Raw genomic sequence first — 21,649 nt, 5'->3', positions numbered from 1 at the left:
TTTCAACATGTACCTAATCCTTATTAATTTTATGATATGAGTCATTTTTTTAAAAAAATTCTTTTGTTTAAAGCTTATTTATTTATTTATTTTGAGAGAGAGAGAGAGTTAGTGTGCATGTGTGCTGGGGAGAGGCATAGAGAGAGAGACTTTCAAACAGTCTCCACACTGTCAGTATAGAGCCCAATGCAGGGCTTGAACTCACAAACCATGAAATCATGGCCTGAGCATAAACCAAGAGTTGGACGGCCTACTGAGTGTGCCACCCAGGCACCTCTAGGGGTCATTTTTAAGATCTTACTCTGAATTTCACAATTTACAGATGGCACCGAAATATATAATTCATAGAATTGTGATCTGTATGTATATATATATATGACTCATTGCTTACTCTATATAAGTAATCAGGAGATTAATGTTATTAACAATATGTTATTTCATATCCCTTGAAGAAATCTTTATTGATCACTCATTCTATGATGAGTACCAGGTCAGGTTCTGGAATCGAAAGGGTAAAATACAACATCCTTAAAACACATATATTTTAGTGTGGAGTTACCAAGCTAAGCTACACATGGAGTTACCAGCTTTAAAAAAAAAAAAAAAATATATATATATATATAAATATATATTTATATATAATTGCTTATATATATTGCTTTATATATAAGCAATTGACTGAACTAATGTTGATAATTTATGAGTTTTATTAAAACAAAGGATAGATGCTCATCATATGCAGTGCTTACTTTATTTTTAAAGTTTTTATGTTTAAGTGAGAGAGCAAGTGTGTACACAGGCAGAGAAGGGGGAGAGAAAGAGAGACACAGAATCCACAGCAGGCTCCAGGCACAGAGCCTATTGTGGGGCTTGAACTCACAAACTGTGAGATCATAACCTGACTGAGCCACCCAGGCAGCCCTGCAGTGCTTACTTTAATATTCACCTCTCTAGGAACCCAGAAGGAAGAAATGTAGAGGTGGATTCCAGTGCTGTTATTAGCTAGTGGGACAAATACAGCATTTTTGGAACTAAGTCATTTCATCAGCCACACATTTTAATAAATGGCTGGATTAACTGTGTCTTAAAGTCATAAATTCACTCTCTAGCCTTTGGCGCTACTTCCGAGGTATATGTAATATGCTTGATTGTTCTACCTCCTGTGATAGATACTTGCAAGACTTGCCACTCTGAGGAAGGGACAACCTATCAGGCTCCCCTAGAATCTCTGTGTGAGAACTAGTGGTTACAAGTCACGGCCTCTTCTACAGAGTTGGCAAAACTAATTGCAAGTGAAAGGCTACTGAAGGTTCTGGTTAAGCATTTTGGCCTGAGCTATGAAATCTATAGAAATCTATTGGGGTGCTACCCAGCCATTAATAAAGTAGCACTTCTTTCCATTTGCATTTTGTTCCCTGTGTTTATATTTTATTTCTAAACCTCAGAAGTGAGGAAAGCAGAGCAATAATATTAGTACCCAATCCTATCCTCAAACCCAACTTTATGATTATAAATTATTTACAAGGGAACACTTCCTTTTTAGACTTAGGAAATTTTCACTAATATAATAACAAAAGGAATAAAATAAAATCACTTCTCTACTAAAAAACAAAAAGAAAATTGGTAGTATGAATGTTTTCATTGTAGACAAATTAAGCCAGGGATGCATTACCATAATAATAATGAGGAGTACTTCATCATGAAATAAATAATGGATGAGAAGTAATTCTAAGGGATAAGAAATGATTTTGAAAGGAAAGTGTTTTAATAATAGCAACATCAGAATATATATTGAATATTTCAAATTACAATACATTGTATGAGTTAAATATTTTTGAAGAAAACACCACAGATAGAAAACATCTAAAAACATTTCAAATATATTTGTTTTGATAAAACTTTTTTAAAACAATATTATGTTATAATCTTCTATAAGGCTATTTGTCTATGATGCCAATAGCGTAACTTCATATTCTAGATGTTTTAGAGAGTGTGTTTCCTTTTATAATCGGTGTTAACAGATTTTCCTATTGCTGCAAAACTCAGTTCAATTAGATAACTTTTAAGCCTGTAAAAAAGAACTTTTTTCATCTTTACAATAAGGGGTGAATCTAAGGATATTTTTGTGTGTTCATTAATGTTAGTATCCTCCTATCAAAGGAATTATTTTTTTCATTTTTTTAATTCTGCTATGGAAATTTTCAAAAAAATATACAAAAAGAAAAAGAATAACATAATAAATTCCCAGATACCTACTGCTCAGCTTTAAAATATCAATATTTTTGTCAATATTGTTTCATATATCTCCCCACAACATATTTGGTTTTTTGCGTTCGTCATTCACTAGACTATTATAAAGCAGCATCCCCAAATCGTATCATTTAACCATAAATACTTCATTCAGAATATATCTCTAACACATAAGAATTTACTTTTTAAAAAAATATTCATTGTACCATGATCATACTTCACATTATTCATAAAATGTTTATATCATGTAATCCACAGTCCATGCTAAAAATTGCCCAATGAACTTGCCCAAGAAGAACTTTAAATTTCTTCTTTTTTTTTTTTAATTTGTATTTATTCTGAAGAGAGAGAGCACGAGTCAGGGAGAGGCAGAGAGAGGGAGACACAGAATCCCAAGCAGGCTCCATGTTCTGAGCTGTCACACTCACGAACTCACAAACCACGAGAATACCACCTGAGCCCAAGTCAGACCCTTACCCTACTGGTTTATTTGATTTGATTCATGTATTCCATTGTGTGATCTCACAATGAAATTGTAGCACAGAGATTACACTGGACTTTCAAACATTAACACCATTCTTTTTTTTTTCCTTAAGGTTTATTTAAATTCTAGTTAGTTAACATATATGGTAAAATTGGTGTCTTATAAAATTTAGTTATTCATCACTTACGTATAACACCCAGTCTAGCTCTGATTTTTAAGATTAATTAGACTTGCATCTCACTTCTTGGAGAAGTAAGATTACCTTTTTCTGATATGACACGTGGGTATCATTATCAGGCACAGCATCTCTGAGTGTGTCCTAGATTCGTTTAGATATCACTCCACATTTCACAGCCAGGTCTGGGATGACTTGACCTGCTTCCTGGCCTCTGCAGCTTCATCAAACATCCACATCGTTCTGGTGGTTCCAGAGACGGTTTGTTGCAGCTGCCACTCCCTTCTTTACAGACAGAGAAACTGAAGATGCTCCAACCTATCAGGAGCTTCTAAAAAAGTTAGTACAAAACACATGAGAGCAAATATTCAACAGGGCATTCTAAAATAAACTTGGAGGACTTAGGCTACCAGATATAAAGATTAACTGAAAGTGATTTGTGTAAACCTGTGTATATTAGCAAAAAGATAGACAAAGGGAACCATAAAACATACTGGAAATTCTGGAAATAGTACTAAATATAAATGGACACTTAACTTGCCACAAAAAAGTGACAGTTAAATATAACAGAGAAAAAAGTTTTATCAAACTATTGACTATCTACAATGAAACAATTATCCTTAACTTGGTGGCATAAACAAAATTAATTTAAAAAATGAATCGTGATGGTAAACTGGAAAAATAAAATAATAAATCTTCCTGGAGAAAAAAAATAGGAATATGTCATCATAACGTTAAGGTAAGAACATTTTTTTTTGTAAGCAAGACACGAAATTCACAAACAAGAAAGGAAAAGATTGTTCAATTATACTACAGTAAGATTAGGAATTATTCCATACCACATAGAGAGTGAGAAATAAAGTTATAAATTGGGGGAAGATACTTAACAAAGTACTTACATAAAGAATTTACATCTAGTTATTTATTAAGGATTTCTGAATACCAATAATAAAAAAATAGGATATAAAAATGTGTAAATAAACTTTAATAGGCACATCACAAAGGAATATATCAAAGTGTTCAAAAGTAAGGAAATATGTTCAAACTTATTATTCACCATGAAAATGCAAATTAAAACCACAATATGAATCTTTTATATCCACAGAAATGGTTAAGTGTTTTAAAATCAAGAATACAGAGTGTTAGCAAAGGTGTCAAAGAGTTCAAATTCTCATTCCCTGCTAGTGGAATATAAATTAGTATATCCACTTTAGAGAACATTTTGGTGGCATCTACAAAAGGATGATATATATAACATATAATCCAGAAATTTCACTGTTAGCTGTGTTTCCAAAATATTAATAAATCTCAGTCTCTAAATGTATGTATGTATGTATATGTGTATTTATCTGTCTATCTACAACAAAAAAATATGGAAACTTTGAAACCAGCATATTTTTGCAGCCAAAATTTTCAAGGAACCAAGATATCCATCAATAGTAGAATGATATGTGGATTATTCATACAGTGTAATTCTAAAATATAATTTAAAAAAAACCCTACTACCTAATGCATAGAAACTAAAATGTTGATTGTGAAGGGATAGACACAAATAATATATAGTGCTTCTATCTATTTATAGAGAGCTTTAAAGCAGCCAAAACTACGCAATGACTTTGAAAATAGGAATATTAGTTACCCTTGGGGAAGAAGGTTGGGTTAGTGACTGGGATAGAGGGTAAAGTGGTTTTCTGATATTATTGAATTTAAGAAGCCTATTGGTGATATACTGTTGTGCTTATTTTGTGGTCATAAATAAAATTTATACTGAAGACTTTTCAATGGTTCTAAGTTTATGTTAGAAAGCAATTAAAAACGTATAAAATACTTTAAATGATTTCCTAGTTAAATTGTTTTAAATCACGCTTACATAATAATCTATGAGTGGAAGTAGAATTACAGGAAAATGAGTGGTCTTTCTCCTTTGGTTTCGCCATCATCCCAAGGCATAAGCATACATTCTTTGGGAAATGAGAACTTCTAAAATATTTTTAAATGGCTGAAGAATTTTGAGGGCTAGCCTTTACAGGTATAACTACACATTTTCCCAGAAGCGTTCCTTTGAAATAAATGCTGTTAACTTGAGGATTCATAGATGTGTTTTGTTTCTTACCAGAGAGTTAGTTTTGTTAGATATAAATAGGTTTCTCAGCCTATATCAGGTATTTCAGTTGTCTTCTCAGATGACATTCCAACTTGTGCCCACTCTGGTTTGGTACAATCACACTACTTCATTCCCTTGAACTCAATAATTGCCTAATCCAGTGATAAACCTGTGAGTTACACTAGGGATTATGTATATCTTTTTCACAAAACCTGGCCTGATATATTTCCTTCCCTAGGATTTTTCAGAATGAATCTACTTAGAAAGACCCTGTCTGTTTTCAGCATGTGACTATCAACTCAAATATTCCTGCTCAGGTAAAGAAACCAATGAGAGCTTCAGTTCCTCAAGTTAAGTATCAGCTCCATAACTATCAGATGGTGGAACTAAGTGCTGAAATTGATTGTTAATTTCAAACCAGATTCACGTACATAAAAGCAAACATTTATACAAAAAATAATTTATAGTTGTAAAACGAGGTTTAAGGCAAGAAATGCCTATGAAAACAGATGTGTATTCTCAATTAAATAGGTATCTCAAGTATTCATACTGTCTTCATTAGGTTTTTGGAAAAACAATCTCTTTCTTTATTTTTTTTTTAATGTTTTATTTAGTTCTGAGAGAGAGACAGCATGAGGAGGGGCAGGTCAGAGAGAGAAGGAGACACAGAATCTGAAACAGGCTCCAGGCTGTGAGCTAGCTGTCAGCACAGCCCAACGCGGGGCTCGAACCCATGAACCGTGAGATCGTGGTTAAGTCAGACACTTAACAGACTGAGCCACCCAGGCGCCCCTGGAAAAGCATTCTTAATTAGTTCTCAGCTTCAGTCTCCCCATATTGTGGAACTGTCCTAGAAATTGGATTTAACATTGCAAATTCTATCCATCTTTGAAAATTTTTCTTTGAATGTGAAGAACTTAAGAAATTATTGTAAGATAATAAACTTCTAAAATCTATTACTTATTTCCTAACATGAAAGGAAGTACTAAGAAAGTGATTTTATATGTGTCAAATATGCAAGGTATGCTGCTGCAAAGCATGTAGCATGTTTTATTTACATTAAATATGCTAATAAGGCCCAAAAGTATATAATAAAAGTATATAAAAGTATATGTGCTGGGATAAACAGTATTCATTAAAACAAGAACGTTTTTGCTTGTGAATAAGACTACACCTCTTTGAGATGTTAAATATCCCCAAAGTACACTTTTTAACATGATTCCAATTAAAAGGTATAATTCCAATTAAAAAAATGGCTTGGTCCACATAGCTTGATTTACTATGACACTGGAAATAAGCAATCCCTATTCTCCTGGGTTCTACATTTGTCTCTATGTATTTCCTTTCTTTATCCTACGTATAAAAATAGATCTAGATTCTTCAGTATTCAATGGGGAGTTCCTTGGGAATTATTGATTGCAACATAAACCACCATCAGAGGGTTTTTACACATTATTTTCTCCAACAATGTAGCAGTCGCTTTATCAACCAAATCATAGATCAATGGCTTGTGAAGAGAAATTAAAACATATAAGAAAGACTTGTAGCATCCTTAGTCGTTCAAATCTCTGTGTGTTTACCATTTCGGACTGTTTTTCATTTGACCTTTAAAAAAATCAGTTTGGCTATATATAATTCACAACTTTCTGGCCTTTGTCTTATTTCCATTTTATTCTTTTTTTCTTTTCCTTCTTTCAATATGATTCCCGAATTATATTTGATAATATTCCCTGATTCTTACTTATGGCATAAATTCCTTATAGAATTCTTGAAAATACACTCAGACAAATTCACACCCAAATTCCCCAGTAAAGATCAAATTTGTGAAATTATTACAGTTTCAAAAAATGTACAAAAGTTTCTAAAAGCTATCTTTAGATATCTATCTAAAGATATATTATTTATATTCATATCTATAAAAATCAATGAAGGAAAAACTCAGTTCACACTTAGGTAGGCTTTAAATTCATATAACTTACTATGCTAGGCATTATGAGCAACACAAAGGTGGGAAAAAGACATGCATATTGCTTGTATGTTTCTTAGAATCTTACTGGTGCCTTGAGAATGAAGCAAAGCAGTTCCTCTGAGTTGTGAGAGCAAGTCATTTTGCCCACCATATGTTATTTTTACATATTTTGTGTAATTTTAACTTGAAATACATGAGAGAAGGATTTATAATTTGGGGCACTTTTTTTTGCCAGAAACAATTTGGAGACATTTCAAGATATCTTGTGAAAATCTTATATATACATTCTGTGCTGAAAATATATATGATAATCTTTGTAAGTAAGGCCTCTGGGTCATATATATAAATATGGAAGCAGCATAGTTTAGGAAACTATTGTGACCATAACTTTATAGATGTACTTTGTTCACCGTACTGTTAGAAAAAAATGCTATTTTGAGTAGTTGCTGACAGCTGCCTGTAGGCAAACTATTAGTGCAATCAGTTAAGCCAAAACACCAATCACAACTGCTTTTTAAGACACTCGTTTTGGAGCTTTTGCAAGTATTCTTAAATTATGCCCATCTATAATGTGGAGATTCTTCTCCTCTATTGGACCCCAATTCCATATGGTATGAGATAAATGACAAATGTCGGAGACTAAATATTGTTTATCTTTACAAATAAATATGACGTATGCTTCTCAGAACATTTCTTATGCGTACAATTGGAGTATGTGTACAATTTGAGTATTCTATTGTCTTGAAGTTCTCTGTCTTTAGCCCAAACATGTTGATGTAAAATATACAGCCTCTACAACGTCCACCATAACCCACCTCAGCCATGAGGAAAATAAAATAAAATCTAGGAATGCTCAGGTGAACTTGGGCTCACACACACAAAAATAAATTTTCTCCTGAGCATTTCTGCAACTCTCCTTTATAACTCCAATGCACTGTTGAGAGATTCTGCTCTTCCATTATCTTCCACTGAGCATGTGGCTCTGGGCATGGATACAGTTCCTCTTGATAGGTACAATAGTCTAAATACCACTGCTATTCTTTTCTAGAGGATTATGCTCACTCTTCCTCACTTCTCTCCCCTCCTTTATTCTCCATTCCTTGTCCTCTTTTCTCTCTCTTTTGCCTTCCTCTCATTACATTCTTCTTTCAGGAATAGAAACTCCACTGTTGTTTCCTGATCAATAATGAAGTCCCCCATTGGTCTCTGCAGCTGTATTGCTGTCCACTGAGGACAATGGCATCATGGAATTCAGCTTGTATGCTATCCATCAGGGAAATAAGAGAGTACATCTTTCCTTTTTGTTCTTCTTTTTCCTAGGCTGTTCTAGTATAATATTCTTTGTGGATAAGGGTTTATAATTTTGTGGTTTTTAAAATATTTTAAAGGATTTTTTTTTACATACTTCTTTCTGCAGACTTTATGGTTAACTTATTGATATACTCATAGGGCCTAAGTCCTTATTTCTTGATATGAGTCCTTTCCTAGGAGATATCACATTTGTAGTCACATCAACATTCTTGGGTCAATATATCAGTTTGGCAATCAAGTCTATATACATCTAAATCCTACTATTGGACATAACTGACTTAATTTTTAATCTCTATTTACATATGTTTTTGAATGGGACAATATTAGGGTATATCATTGTCGAATAGAGCCTAGGCATAGATATATTCTTTATCAATATGTTGTAGTGCACCAAACTGGTAATTATTGGTTCCTAAACAGTTTTCAATGCTTATGTTATTTAATTAAGCTTCTCTGGTTGGCATGATAAACATCATTGATTTATAATATAATCAGCATCAAATTTGTTTTAACATTTTCATTATCATCCCAATAATAATATTCTGTTTGAGTTATTCAATAATTCTGTTGAATTATAACTTTTAAAAAGTAATGTTGGTGACATTCACAAAAAGGAGATTTTGCTATTGTCTCAGTTATATGAATTCTGATAGAAATATCCCAGCATATAATTTATCAGAAAATTACAAAGAAGATTCAGAAGTTACAGAAAAAAACTTCAGATTCTTTAAACATAAATTGTAATAATTGTTGGGGGTGGTATATTTGAGATATTAGTTTGAACAGGGACATTTCAATATTTATTTTGTACATTTAACATTTGTTAACCTGCTTACATCTCAGTATGGAATGAAGTCATTTTAAGCTGCCTATTTTTTTCCACAATCAGATATCATATTACAAAGTGGCTTTTTTCCAAGTGTTTTATTTTTTTAACTGAACACCTTGCTGTTGAGTTTTATAATTCAATCAATTTTTTCTGAAGTTTTTTTGCTGGTGAATATTGCAATCATCTCATATGTTATCTTCAGTCTCCCCTTGCAACAATAAAAAAAAGGTAAATGAAACAACAAAATAAGACTTCCATTATAACAGTATCATTACACAAACTCTTAGGGAAGATAGTAAGAAAAATTCTATTCTGTTGAAATTATTGGTTTTGTAAATGCTTATGGTATTTATTACCTAAGAGTTTATAAATAATAGTCATGTGCCTTAATGTAAAAGAAGAATATGGTTGTTCATGTTGTTTTTGTCATATCTCCCTTTTTAGTTGTTTTAAACTGATAGTCATATACAGAATGGTCAAGGGCAACAAGTATAGACAAATGAAAACCAAAATAAAAATATAGATTAAAAAAACCCTAGATATATAAGTGCATTAATGAGATATGTAAAGGCAGGAATAAAGGGGTCATTTATCATCAGAAGTGAAGCCATAGCATTGCACATTTATGCTTTGCTAAACTGCACAGGAAGTTTTGTGTTGAAAGGGCTTCGGGGAAAAAATTCTTGTCTCAACTTTGAATTAATGTTTATATTCTTATTTTTTGCAGCGTATTTGGAAAATGAATTTTTCATTAACATTAATCCAGACCATTTAGAACAATTGTTAATTGGTTGGTACTGCATTTTGTCTTTTAAAATATGTCTTTCCTAGGGCACTTATTTTGTTTAGTACATTTGCACAATTCTATTCTTTCCTTTTGCCATCCACCAACCTATTTAATAAGCTTAACTTGTACTAATTCTGATTGTGTCTGAATGTCTCAAGACTATATAATTTCCCTTTAAAACAGCATTTGCTTATAAAAAGGAACTCCTTGCCATTTAGTTTCAAAAGAAGAAAACATTTACTGTACCAGATCTTACAGTAAGGACATATGTCAAATTGTTTGGATGTAAAACATCAGTTTTTTACATCTTTTTTTAAAAGAATGTATACTAAATCTCTCAATTCTATAATAAGTAGGCGGTTGTTCTTGAGTTTTCTCTTCACAATAGCTTAAAAGAGCATTTGAGCAAAGATCCAGTAACAACCAATTTAAACGTGATTGCTTAAAATGATTTCATTCTTTCTTCACATCTCTGGATATACATGATGTTGCTAATCCTGCTGTTTCATTTTGAAGACAGGGCTCGATGCTTGAAGAAATACAATGTGGTAAAAATGTTAAAAAAGAAATAGCTTAAACAATATGCTTCCATCAAGGCAAACATGGCGTGTGTGTATGCACATACATATGAATTTATAATGTATTAATACATGGGTATTCAAATTATTTTTTGTGTCATCTTTGCACAGGGGCCATGTTAATCTCTGTATCATTTAATTTTAGTATATGTGCTGCCAAAGCAAGTACCATTGAAATGAATTTTTAAATTATGAAGGATGCTGTAATAGAAGTTGGAAAAATAAATGAATGTAAAAGTCACTGAAAACATTATAGAAATAGAAGAGAAAGTCTTAAGACTTGAATTGACCTCTATCTGTCAATAATTAAAAAATCTGTAGCTTCACTGCAGGTCTTTCTTCTGAGTTCCAACAATATCTCCACTGTCACTGGATATACCACATAAGGCTCAAAATAAATTTGTAAGAAACTACTGTATATAGTGGCATCTTTCATACTTTATTACATATAGCCCCTGCTTACACCTCATAATAAGCTTTAACAAATTTAACTAGTTCTCAAGGGATCATCTATCTCATTATTTTGTACACCTAAGCTATGGGCCTAGTCAGTTATTCCTCAGTCAATGGTAATTATTCCAGAAGATAGACACCTGGCCCAAAGAGACCCAGTAAGATCCTTTCCATACGTTTATTTTAATTTGGTTTTTCTTCCTCTGTGATCATCACCTCCAAATTACAGGCAGCCACGTTGCCACCCATTATTGGGAACTATTTGGGAATTAACCTATGCAAGTAAATCAGATCCAAGATACGTAGAAGGAGAAAAGCAACTTGAAGATACTGGTTCTAGCAGTAACTGTAGTCTGCTAAGTCTTTGAAAATATCAGAGACATGGATATCTCTCAGTTGCCTATCTCTCGCAACTGAGAAAATCTCGTCTTTACCACTCATTGTTATCCACAAATTTATACCTCCCTCTTCATTAATAATGGGTGATGTTACCATCTTTGTTTTCCTTACTAACCTCTGATTTGACCTTGGATAGACTTTGAGTATAAAGTTTTTTATCTGTTAAAGGGAAAATACAATATTCATAGTCTAGCATTGTTTTGAGGAAAATGAATCCGATGCTTGCACTGAAATAGTAGTTAGTTATTCATCCAGATGACTAAAAATCACCTTTGATTTTTCTTGGTCATTCATTACTTTTTATCATACTGCGTACATCCCTCTTAATCCACTCTTCCTTCACTCTTACAAATTCAGTTCTCAGTAGATATATTTTGTCGGGACTCCTGGGTGGTTCCGTCAGTTAGCATCTGGCTTCGGCTCAGCTCATGATCTCACAATTCCTGGGGTCAAGCCTGGCATTGGCTCTGTGCTGACAGCTCAGAGCTTGAAGCCTGCTTCAAATTCTGTGTCTCCCTCTCTCCCTACTCCTCTCCCACTTGTTCTCTCTCACTCTTTCTCTTTCTGAAAAATAAATAAGCATTAGAAAATTAAGTAAGTATATCTTGTCAATATACTATGGAGCTAATAAGAAACTCAAAATTTCAGTGGCCTCCAGTGATAACATTTCCTTTTCTCTCCTGTTAGATGTCAGCAGTTGCTGGTAGACCACTACAGCTTCTTCTCCATGCAGCCTCACATTCTCATCACTGGGCTGAAGAAGCAGCCCCGCTTTCAGACATACTGTCATTGTTGCAGAAGGAAATGAGTGAATGAATGATAGATATGCCCACTGCCTCTTAAAGTATTTCCCTGGAAAAGACAGTCTGTTACTACACTCCAGTTCATGGGTGCAAGTCACCTGGCCAAGCTAGTCAGTGGGCCAGGGAAGTATACTTTACCTATAGGGAATCACTGAAAGCCACATGGAGGCTAAGGATGTGTTATTTTCCTAGAGCACAGAATAAGACAATTTACCACAATCAGGCTCCATTCAAGTCTCATCTAACTTATGGTTATTACCTCTTTACAGGGCTTCATTCTAATCTGTCAAAAAAAAAAAAAAACCCTGCTATATATATATATAAGTACATGATGTATATGTATATATGTATATTTCTAAAACACAAATCTTTTCATACCACTCCCTTTTTCCCTTAAAAATCTTCATTCTGGTTTCCATCATCTTAAGAATAAAATTCAAACTTCTTTGTGGACAATAAATCCCCAACTTGTTTACTTTCACCTGTTGACACCACTGCATATGTTAGATTCTATTTCCTATATATTTTTCATTTATCTCCATAGATTTACATATGTTTTCCCCCAGCCTGAAATACCATCTTCTCGTCTCAACTCGTTCTGTTTCTTTTCAAGGGTTGTAAGGCAAGAAAACAAAACTCCAAAACAAGGCAATTTTACTTCATGTAGTTTTGGTGGCCACCCTCACACCATTCGACAATTGTGCTAGACATTATTGTAATTATATCTTTCTCCCTTAGCAAGCAAACCAACAACCTGTATGTTTACATCAATGAATATTTAGTGCCAATCTTGACAAATAATACAATAGAATCCAATTTAGATCCCCGCAGACAATCTTGTCATTTTCACGGTGTCATGTTGTCAACTTGGATTGAACATCTATTTATAGTTCTTCCCCATTTAACTTGTCACCTTCACTATAAACAGCTTGGGAAATGAGTAGAGAAGAGCTTTTGATTTTTGATATATCATTTGAAGAATTATCTCCTAGTTAGTCTAAAAAGGTCCATGGATGGGGTGCTTGGGTGGCTCAGTTGGTTAAGCGTCCGACTTTGGCTCAGGTCATGATCTCACAGTCATGGGTTCGATCCCGACGTCGGGCTCTGTGCTGACGGCTAGCTCAGAGCCTGGAGCTTGTATCAGATTCTGTGTCTCCCTCTCTCTCTGAACCTCCCCTGTTCGTGCTGTCTCTCTCAGAATAAATAAAAATTTAAAAAAATTAAAAATAAATAAAATAAAATGGTCCATGGACTAATTGAGATTTTTAAATATGTACTCTTTTCCTCTTTTTAAATATACTCTCTTCTTCTTTTTCCAACCATTGCCTGTGCTATTGTTTTTCTATCCTTGATCCTTGATTTCACTCAGTTAGCTATTATTCTTAATATAGACTTACAGTGAAACAAAAAAGTGCACGTTGTGGAACATGAACTAATTTGAGAGCATACTTTTAATCATTATTATAAATGTTCAAAACTACCCCCATGAGATCCGTTCTCTTATTATCTATATTTAATTGATGTGGAAATTGATTTAAAAATATATTAATTAATTTACCCAATTCTACACAACTGGTAATCTCTAGGAAGATAGCAGGAGTCTCTAAGGAAACCAGTGAAATGTCTCCTTCGTTCTTTGTTTCTGTTTTAGATCAAGTGACCAATAAGACAAGGGAGTCATAGACAGAAGCTATGCCATCACTTTTGTTGATGATGAAATCTAAGTTGGAGGACAATGCTTATGTTTACAGGTAAGTATATCTACTCATGTCGGGCTGTGATTGGCCCAGGACAGATCTCACCCAAATAAGTTAAAGTCATGACAAGAAAGAGCAAAAGAGATAGTCTGCTCACTTCAAAGATGTTTCCAAGAGGAAACTAGGGTGAAACCAAACTATTCAGTCCCAGTGTATTATTACAAAATTTATCAAAAAGATATGATTTTCTATGTCTTTCTGGGCAGAATGAGTGAAGTACCAAGAAAGACCAGTCACACTGTAAAATCCTTTACACCTTGCAGGAGTAGGGCTTCAGAAGTAAAGAAATATTGCTTCCTAATAATGATTATTTCATGTATTTTTTCTCACACTCTTCTGCACACCCCATTATGTTGGGCTGATGACTTTGCTTCATACTTCATCGACAAATATTAATAGCTAACACTTATACTTACTTGAGGCCAGACACTGTTCTAAGAGCTTTACATATATTAACTCTTAATGAAATGGAAGCAATCAGGCAGAAACTTCCTCTGTTACATAATGCCAAATCTACAAAACTTTTTCTTTTCCTACTTGTATAATCTTTCTTTAATGTTACAGTAGATAAATTTTTCTGCTTCTGTAATGGCCAAACATACAATTTCAAACTCATGCTCATGAATTGGATCAAATCTGCCCTTACTTTCTAAAAACTTTGCTCCTGAAATTTTATTTTTATGACTGAATCTTTAATAATTTGCTTCCTTCTCAAGTTGAACTGTTGCTTCTCCGTTTATAAAACTAATTTTCCATAAATTAATTATTTTGAAGGGCTGATGAAATTCCTGTTGCTATTTACGCAACTCTTCTTCAGTATTCATCTGGCCTTAATTGACTTTCCTGTCAAACATTCTAATGACACCAGTTGTAACAGATTCAACAGTTTCCATAATATAAAATCTTGTGAATATTTTTCTCTTGGCATCATTCTTTTCTTTTTTTCAGTTTATTTATTTATTTTGAGAGAGAGGTGAAAAGAGATCAAAAGAGGGTGGGGAGAGAGAGGGAAAGAGAGAATCCCAAGCAGGCTCTGCATTGAAAGCATTGAGCCTGACATGGGGCTCAAACTCACAAACCTGTGAGATCATGACCAGAGCTGAAATCAAGAGTCAGAGGCTTAACCTTCTGAGCCTCCTAGGCACCCTCTCTTGGCATAGTTCTTAATCTTAACATCATTTTTCTTTATTTAGAAATTTATCTCTCTTACAGTATATTTCTTTTTTGATACAGTATGCTGAGCTGACAGTATTTTCTGTTATTCATTTTTTTAAAAATTTTTACTCACTTCATCCTTTTTACTGGGTCCTCTCTTTTATAAGTAAATCTAAATGTTGGGATGTCCCCGAACACACTTCTAGGCCTGTTTCAAAATAGTTTTTCTAACTACTTTCTTAATAGTTCCCATTGTTTCTTTTTAATGTTTATTTATTTTTTTTATTTTGAGAGAGAGAAAGAGAGTATGCATGCAAGCAGAGGCGGGGCAGAGAAAGAGAGGGGTGAGAGAGAGAATCGCAAGGAGACTCCACACTGTTAGTGCAGAGCCTGGTACGGGGCTTAAGCTCACAAACCATGAGATCATGACCTGAGCTGAGATCAAGGGTCGGACACTTAAACAACGGAGGCACCCAGGTGCCCCCATTGTTTGTTTGTTTTTTAAATATTAGCATGCATCATATCTAAAACTTGATTGTCTTTTGCTCAGAAAGAGCAAATTTGCTCCCCAAATTCTTTCTGTCTTAACAAGTGGCCCCACCTTCAACACAGAGGCCGAAGCAAAAACTTTATGAGGTTTTCATTCCTTTTTTTTTTTACTGAACTGTCACGTCCTGTGCAAACACAAGTCCTTTCAGTTCTACCAAAATATAACTCAAACCCATCTTTTTTCCATTTCTGCTGCCACTTTCTTGATCTAAGTCACACAGATATCCTACAATAGCCACCTAATTTTCCCTTTTGTACATCTGCAGTTAGGTCTTCACATGGTTTTAAGAATGACCATTTAAAAATGTATGTTAACTTCTCTTAAAAAAAAAAAGACTACTAATTAGAGAAAAACGTAAACAACTTTATGAGCTACATGGTTTCAATTATTTAGCCACTGAGTAAGTTTGGTCTTTTGTATGACCTTGTATATTTTGACTCTCATACAATATGTTCAGAGAGTCCTTTTCTGGCCACATTCCATAGTATTCTACCCATCAAGTCATCCTATTGCATCATTAAAGTTCCTTCATAGCACTTATTTACTCTCTGAAGTTAGTATGTTGGTGTACTTCTTGTTTACATATTTTGCTGTCTCCTCCCACTAAAAGATAAGATCTAAAACAGCAAGGACATTATCTGCTTTTGATATTATCCTATCTCCAGTGGTAAAACAAAGCTTGGCATATAGTAGGCAATAAATAATATTTTCTTAGGCAAATGGATGAATATGCATAGTATAGTAAATGGAAAAACACATGCAAAAAATATCTTCACTTTTGCTACTGTCATAGAAAGAGTTATTCATCTTTTGACATTGCACTAATGCTTTTAGAATGAAGGTTTACCATTGTAGTCATGTGCAGTCAGAAGACATATATGTGTTTGTAACATTATACATATTGTTTTGTTTCAAAAACTATACCTTAACATGAGAGATTGTGTAAAAGAATGTATAAAAGAGAATTAAAAACTCAAACAAAACGAATAAATGTTATTATGTGCTTGAGGAGAATATTAAAACACTGAATCATAAGCTATTTACTTATTAGTTATATGTTTTGAGCCTTCTGAGATTTTATGAGTTATTCTTTATAAACACACAATAATGGACTATAAGTAATGTTAAACTTACATTCACAACCTGTAAGTGTTCTTAGTGCTGATGATCCTTAAAGACAATGTAAACAATATCTAATATATTTATATCTGTGATATGCAATCTTATTTCTGATAGGAATTACATATACAAGCCAATATGTGATCCTGTGAAAACATATTTCAACAAAACTGAACATAATTATTATTTAAAGATTAAAAATTAAATTTAGATTTTTTCTTTTTTCTCTACTTTAATTTTTCAATCTATAGTTAAGGAAACACTAAATCATTAGCTTTGTTTATACAAATTTCTGTGATAAATAAACATCTATCTCTGTATTAGTCTATCCATCATCTATTTGTCTTCTATCTATCTATCTATGTATCTATCATCTATCTTATTTCTCATACCCATTCTTGTGTTTTTAAATGAAATACAATGTTATATTAACAAATGATATTGCCAAAGGGAGAAAATAGTGATTTATAATTGATTATAATTCTCAATTTTTATTTGCTCTCCTTCATTAGAAATAAATTGGCAATTCCATTGGGGAACTACCACCCTCAACACACTCATTCCATTCTTAAGCAAAGATGACTCTAACAGTAGATTCAATTGGCTTACTTCATCAGTACTTCCTACTTTCAAATTAAAATATTAGGGATAAATTAAAAATCCAATCAAAAGTAAATGAGTCCTCTATGAAGAAAAAATGTCACTCCTTGGGAAAGAGTTCATAAAAATAGGAAATATAAGAAAGTTTCAATTCCTTTGCCTCCAGGCTATAAGGGGGAAAAGTTAAGCAGAGAGGAGCCTCTGAGGAGTCTGAAGATAAAAATCATCAAGGAAATGATGGACAGAAAGTTTTTGCAAAAATAACTCTCACTGAAAATCTGACAAAAATGAAAGTTGAAGAAACAAAAGTAATATAAGCATATGGAAAATGAAATAAAATTACCTTACCCTATGACCCAACACTTGTATGACTAGATATTTATCCAAAGGATAAAAAAATGCTGATTCAAAGGGACACATGCACCCCAATATTTATAGCAGCACTATCAACAATTGCCAAATTATGGAAGGAGCCCAAATGTCCATTAACTGTTGAGTGATGAATAAAGAAGGTGTGGTGTATATATATGTTATAGAAACACATACACACAATGGAATACTAATAGTACTTGGCAATGGAAAATAATGAATTCTTGCCATTTGCAACAATGTGAATGGAACTAAAGAGTACTAGGCTAAGTGCAATAAGTCAGTTGGAGAAAGACAAATATATAGTTTCATTCATATGTGGAATTTAAGAAACACAACAGAAGAACATAGGGGAAGGGAAGGAAAAATAAGATAACATAGAGGGACGGAAACCGTAAGAGATTCTTAAATACATAGAACAAACTGAAGGTTGCTGGAGGGGAGGGGAGTGGGGGTTGGGTTAAATGTGTTGGGCACTGAGGAGGGCAATTTCAGGGATGAGCACTGGGTTCATCTGTAAAAGATGACTCCTGAAGCCAAGACTACACTGTATGTTAAATAACTTCAATTTAAACTCAAAAAGTGATTTAAAAAGTAAAAACCATGAAGCTTGTTAATCGATTGGATTTGTGTGATGGTCGGATGAGGGAGATGAGAACTGTGTGCATAGCCCCCAGGTTTCTGGCTTGAGCAGTAGATTATCTCATTGAGATCATACACTAGGGGATGAGCAAGTTTGGAAGAGAAGCTAAAAGTTTCAGTTGTTTTCCATTTAAATTTTGAGGTTCCTGCAAAACATTCCAGTTGAATTGACTGTAGATAGTCACAATGGGAGTTCAGAAGAGAAATCTGATGAGCACACCATTGAAGCCAACAGGGTGGATGACTTCATCTATGAAAAGTGAGCTAGAGCAGAAAGAAAAACAGTTTACAGAGAGGGGGCAAGATGGCGGAGAAGTAAGGAGCTCCATACTTGTACTCACGCACATACATCACACGGAAAAGATCTGAAGCCATTGGAAACCTTACAAAACCTGAGAGATTGGGAGAAAAAGGACGCAGAATCCACTGAGAAAGACTTCTAACTTAAGTGCGAACTGAGGAAGATAAAATCGGGCCGCGATCAGAGACTTCAGGGTCGGAGGCAGTCCCCCTCTGCGAGGAGTGAGAGGGGAAAAAGAGAGAGCCCAAAACAGAAAAACCTCCACTCGGGGGAAAAAACCTCCGCTCGGTGCATAGAAAGACCGTACTTGCCAAATACCTGCACACCAGGTCCCCTCACGCCAACTTGTCCCGGGGGTGTGGGGGTGTGGGGGGGAGCTGATCGCACAGACTGCTTCTTTGTGCTGCCTTCTGGTGGCTGGACTTCAGAGTAGCGGCGCGCCTGCCACCATTGTCCTCTCGGGTGGCTGGGGCCCCTGAAAGAGCCGCGCAGACACCAGGCATCCGCGCTCCTGGCTGGCTGGGGCTCTAGAGGGAAGGCAAAGAGCTAAAAACTGGGAGATTTGCCTGTGAGTTCGTGTTTCGGGTGACGAGCCATAGAGGGACCTGGTTTTCCTCACTCCAACGGGCTCGGCGCACCTGGCAAACAAACCCCCGCCCATGCTTGCCAGCCCGCCAGCCCGACCCAGAGAAGAAAGCAACAATTCTGACCCCACCCCCAGAGCTCGGCAGGGGGCCTGGAATTGCCCCAAGGAGGTTGCCTGGGAAGTTGTGTCTAAGACAATTTCAGCGGGGCACACAGACTGGGATTTGGAGACTGGGACTGGCCTGAGTTGAAGAGTGCAACCAACTTTGGCTGCGCCCCCGGTACGGGGAGTTTACACGCCCAAAAAATCGAGGTGCAGCGCTTGGTTCAAGAAGGGACTGGAGCACCGTCACTCTCCTCCCCACAACCTTCAAGGTAGAGCTCCCGCCTGAGGCATTGGATCACGCCACGCCCATCCCTGCCTGAGAGCTGCCCTCCTCCCTTTTTTTTTTCTTTTTTTCTTTTTTTCTTTTTTTCTTCTTCTTTCTCCTTTCTCCCTTTTTTCCCCAGAACACTGACCTGATTAACTCTGGTCACCGGCTTGCTTAAACAATCACGAGTCCATTCTGTAGATGTAAATTCTACACCTACCCACACTTTCATCTCTTTCTCTCAGGAGTAATTACACTATATAGTTTCTCTGGATAATACCAGCATCCTTCTCTCACCTATCCAACCATATTCTACCCTTTACCTCTTTGAAAAAAGCTTCTTATCCCTTCTGCCTGTTCATTCTATTTCCAATTTAGCCTCATCCCTGCCCTGTCTTCTCTCTCTTTCTCTATGCTCTTCAACCAGCACTGCATACACATGGCTAGTTAACTGTAGCTGGGAAATCTGGTTGTATGCTTTAAAACATTCTTTGTCCATAGGTTTTCTACTTTTTCCTTTTCTTTTCTCCTTTTTGACCCTTTTATATGTTTTATACTCCCTACTATTTGCCCTCCCTCCTCCATCTTTCTCTTAATTTTTTCATTTTCCCTCTCACTTTGCCTGTTAGTTGAAGTAGCCTGTGCGTTTGTGTGCTCCTGCTCCCTGTGTGTTTGTCTGTCTGTTTTCTTTTCCAGGGCTACCTCAAGAAACAAGCCAGAGTCACAAGGAGGAGAGTCCCAAATATTACTACGAATAGGAAAATAAAATAACTAAGTTCCCAACAAGAAAGACCAAGAGATACCATTCAAAAAACACTCTCTGAAAGGATAGGCCCTGGACAGTCAAACAGTCTTCTTGGATACAGCAGCGCTCATAGATACAGAAAGCATAACAAGTCTTTTAAACTAACAAGAGCCAGAGAGGTAACTAAAATGACAAATGAAAGAACTCTCCTCCAAAGAAACTGCAAGAAGAAATGACAGCTAATGGACTGCTCAAAACAGATATCAGCAGCATAACTGAGCAAGATTTTAGAATAATAATGGTAAAATTAATAGCTGGGCTTGAAAAAAACATAGGGGACATCAAAGAAACTATGGCTGCAGACAGAATGGAAAATAAAAATAGGCATGAAGAATTAAAAAATGTGATAAATGAGATACATCATAAATTAGAGGCCTCCAATGCATGGATTGAAGAGGCAGAAAGGAGAATAAGTGATTTAGAAGACACCATTATAGAAAAACAAGAAGCTGACAAAAAAAGAGACAAACTGATCCAGGAACAGGAAAGAAGAGTTCGAGAGCTCAGCGACATGGTCAAACGCACTAATATCCATATCATAGGACCCCAGAAAAGGAAGAGAGAGGGAAAGGTGCTGAAGGAGTCCTGTAACAAATTATAGCAGAGAACTTCCCCGACCTGGGGAAGGAAGTAAATGTGGAAATACAAGAGGCTCAGAGGACTCCCCTCAGACGTAACTTGAATCGATCTTCTGCACGATGTATCATCGTAAAAATGGCAAAAAACAAGGACAAAGAGAGAATTTTGAAAGCAGCTAGGGAGAAAAGGGCCCTAACATACAAAGGGAAACCTATCAGAGTGGTGACAGACCTATCTACTGAAACGTGGCAGGCCAGAAAGGAATGGCAGGAGATCTTCAATGTGATAAAAAGTAAAAATATGCAGCCAAGAATCCTCTATCCAGCAAGCCTGTCATTCAAAATAGAAGGAGAGATAAAAACCTTTCCAAATAAACAGAAATTGAAAGAATTGGTCACCACGAAGCCAGTCCTACAAGAAATCCTGAGGGGGACGCTCTGAAGGAATGGTTGCAAGGAACAAAGATACCAGAGACACCACCACAGATATGAACCTTACAAAAGATACAAAGACTCTAAACCCACATATTTCAATAATAACACTGAACGTAAATGGGCTGAATGCTCCAATCAAAACACATAGGGTAGCAGAATGGATAAAAAAAAAACAAAATCCATCTATATGCTGTCTACAAGAAACTCATTTTAGACTGGAAGATACCTTCAGATTAAAAG

General features: G+C 35.2%; 1 non-coding gene across 1 annotated transcript; it reads right to left on the bottom strand.

The window, feature by feature from the left end:
• Positions 1 to 10,553: 10,553 nt before the first annotated feature.
• On the bottom strand, positions 10,554 to 10,656 carry LOC120219741. The gene has a single exon (XR_005525376.1). It is a non-coding gene; the product is annotated as a U6 spliceosomal RNA (small nuclear RNA).
• Between the last annotated feature and the right edge of the window lie 10,993 nt (positions 10,657 to 21,649).

The sequence above is a fragment of the Hyaena hyaena genome, unplaced genomic scaffold, assembly GCF_003009895.1.
Source record: "Hyaena hyaena isolate Hyena2069 unplaced genomic scaffold, ASM300989v1 scaffold_642, whole genome shotgun sequence".
NCBI lineage: Eukaryota > Metazoa > Chordata > Mammalia > Carnivora > Hyaenidae > Hyaena > Hyaena hyaena.
Note: the sequence above shows the minus strand (reverse complement) of the source record. Positions and strands in the feature narration are given on the sequence as shown.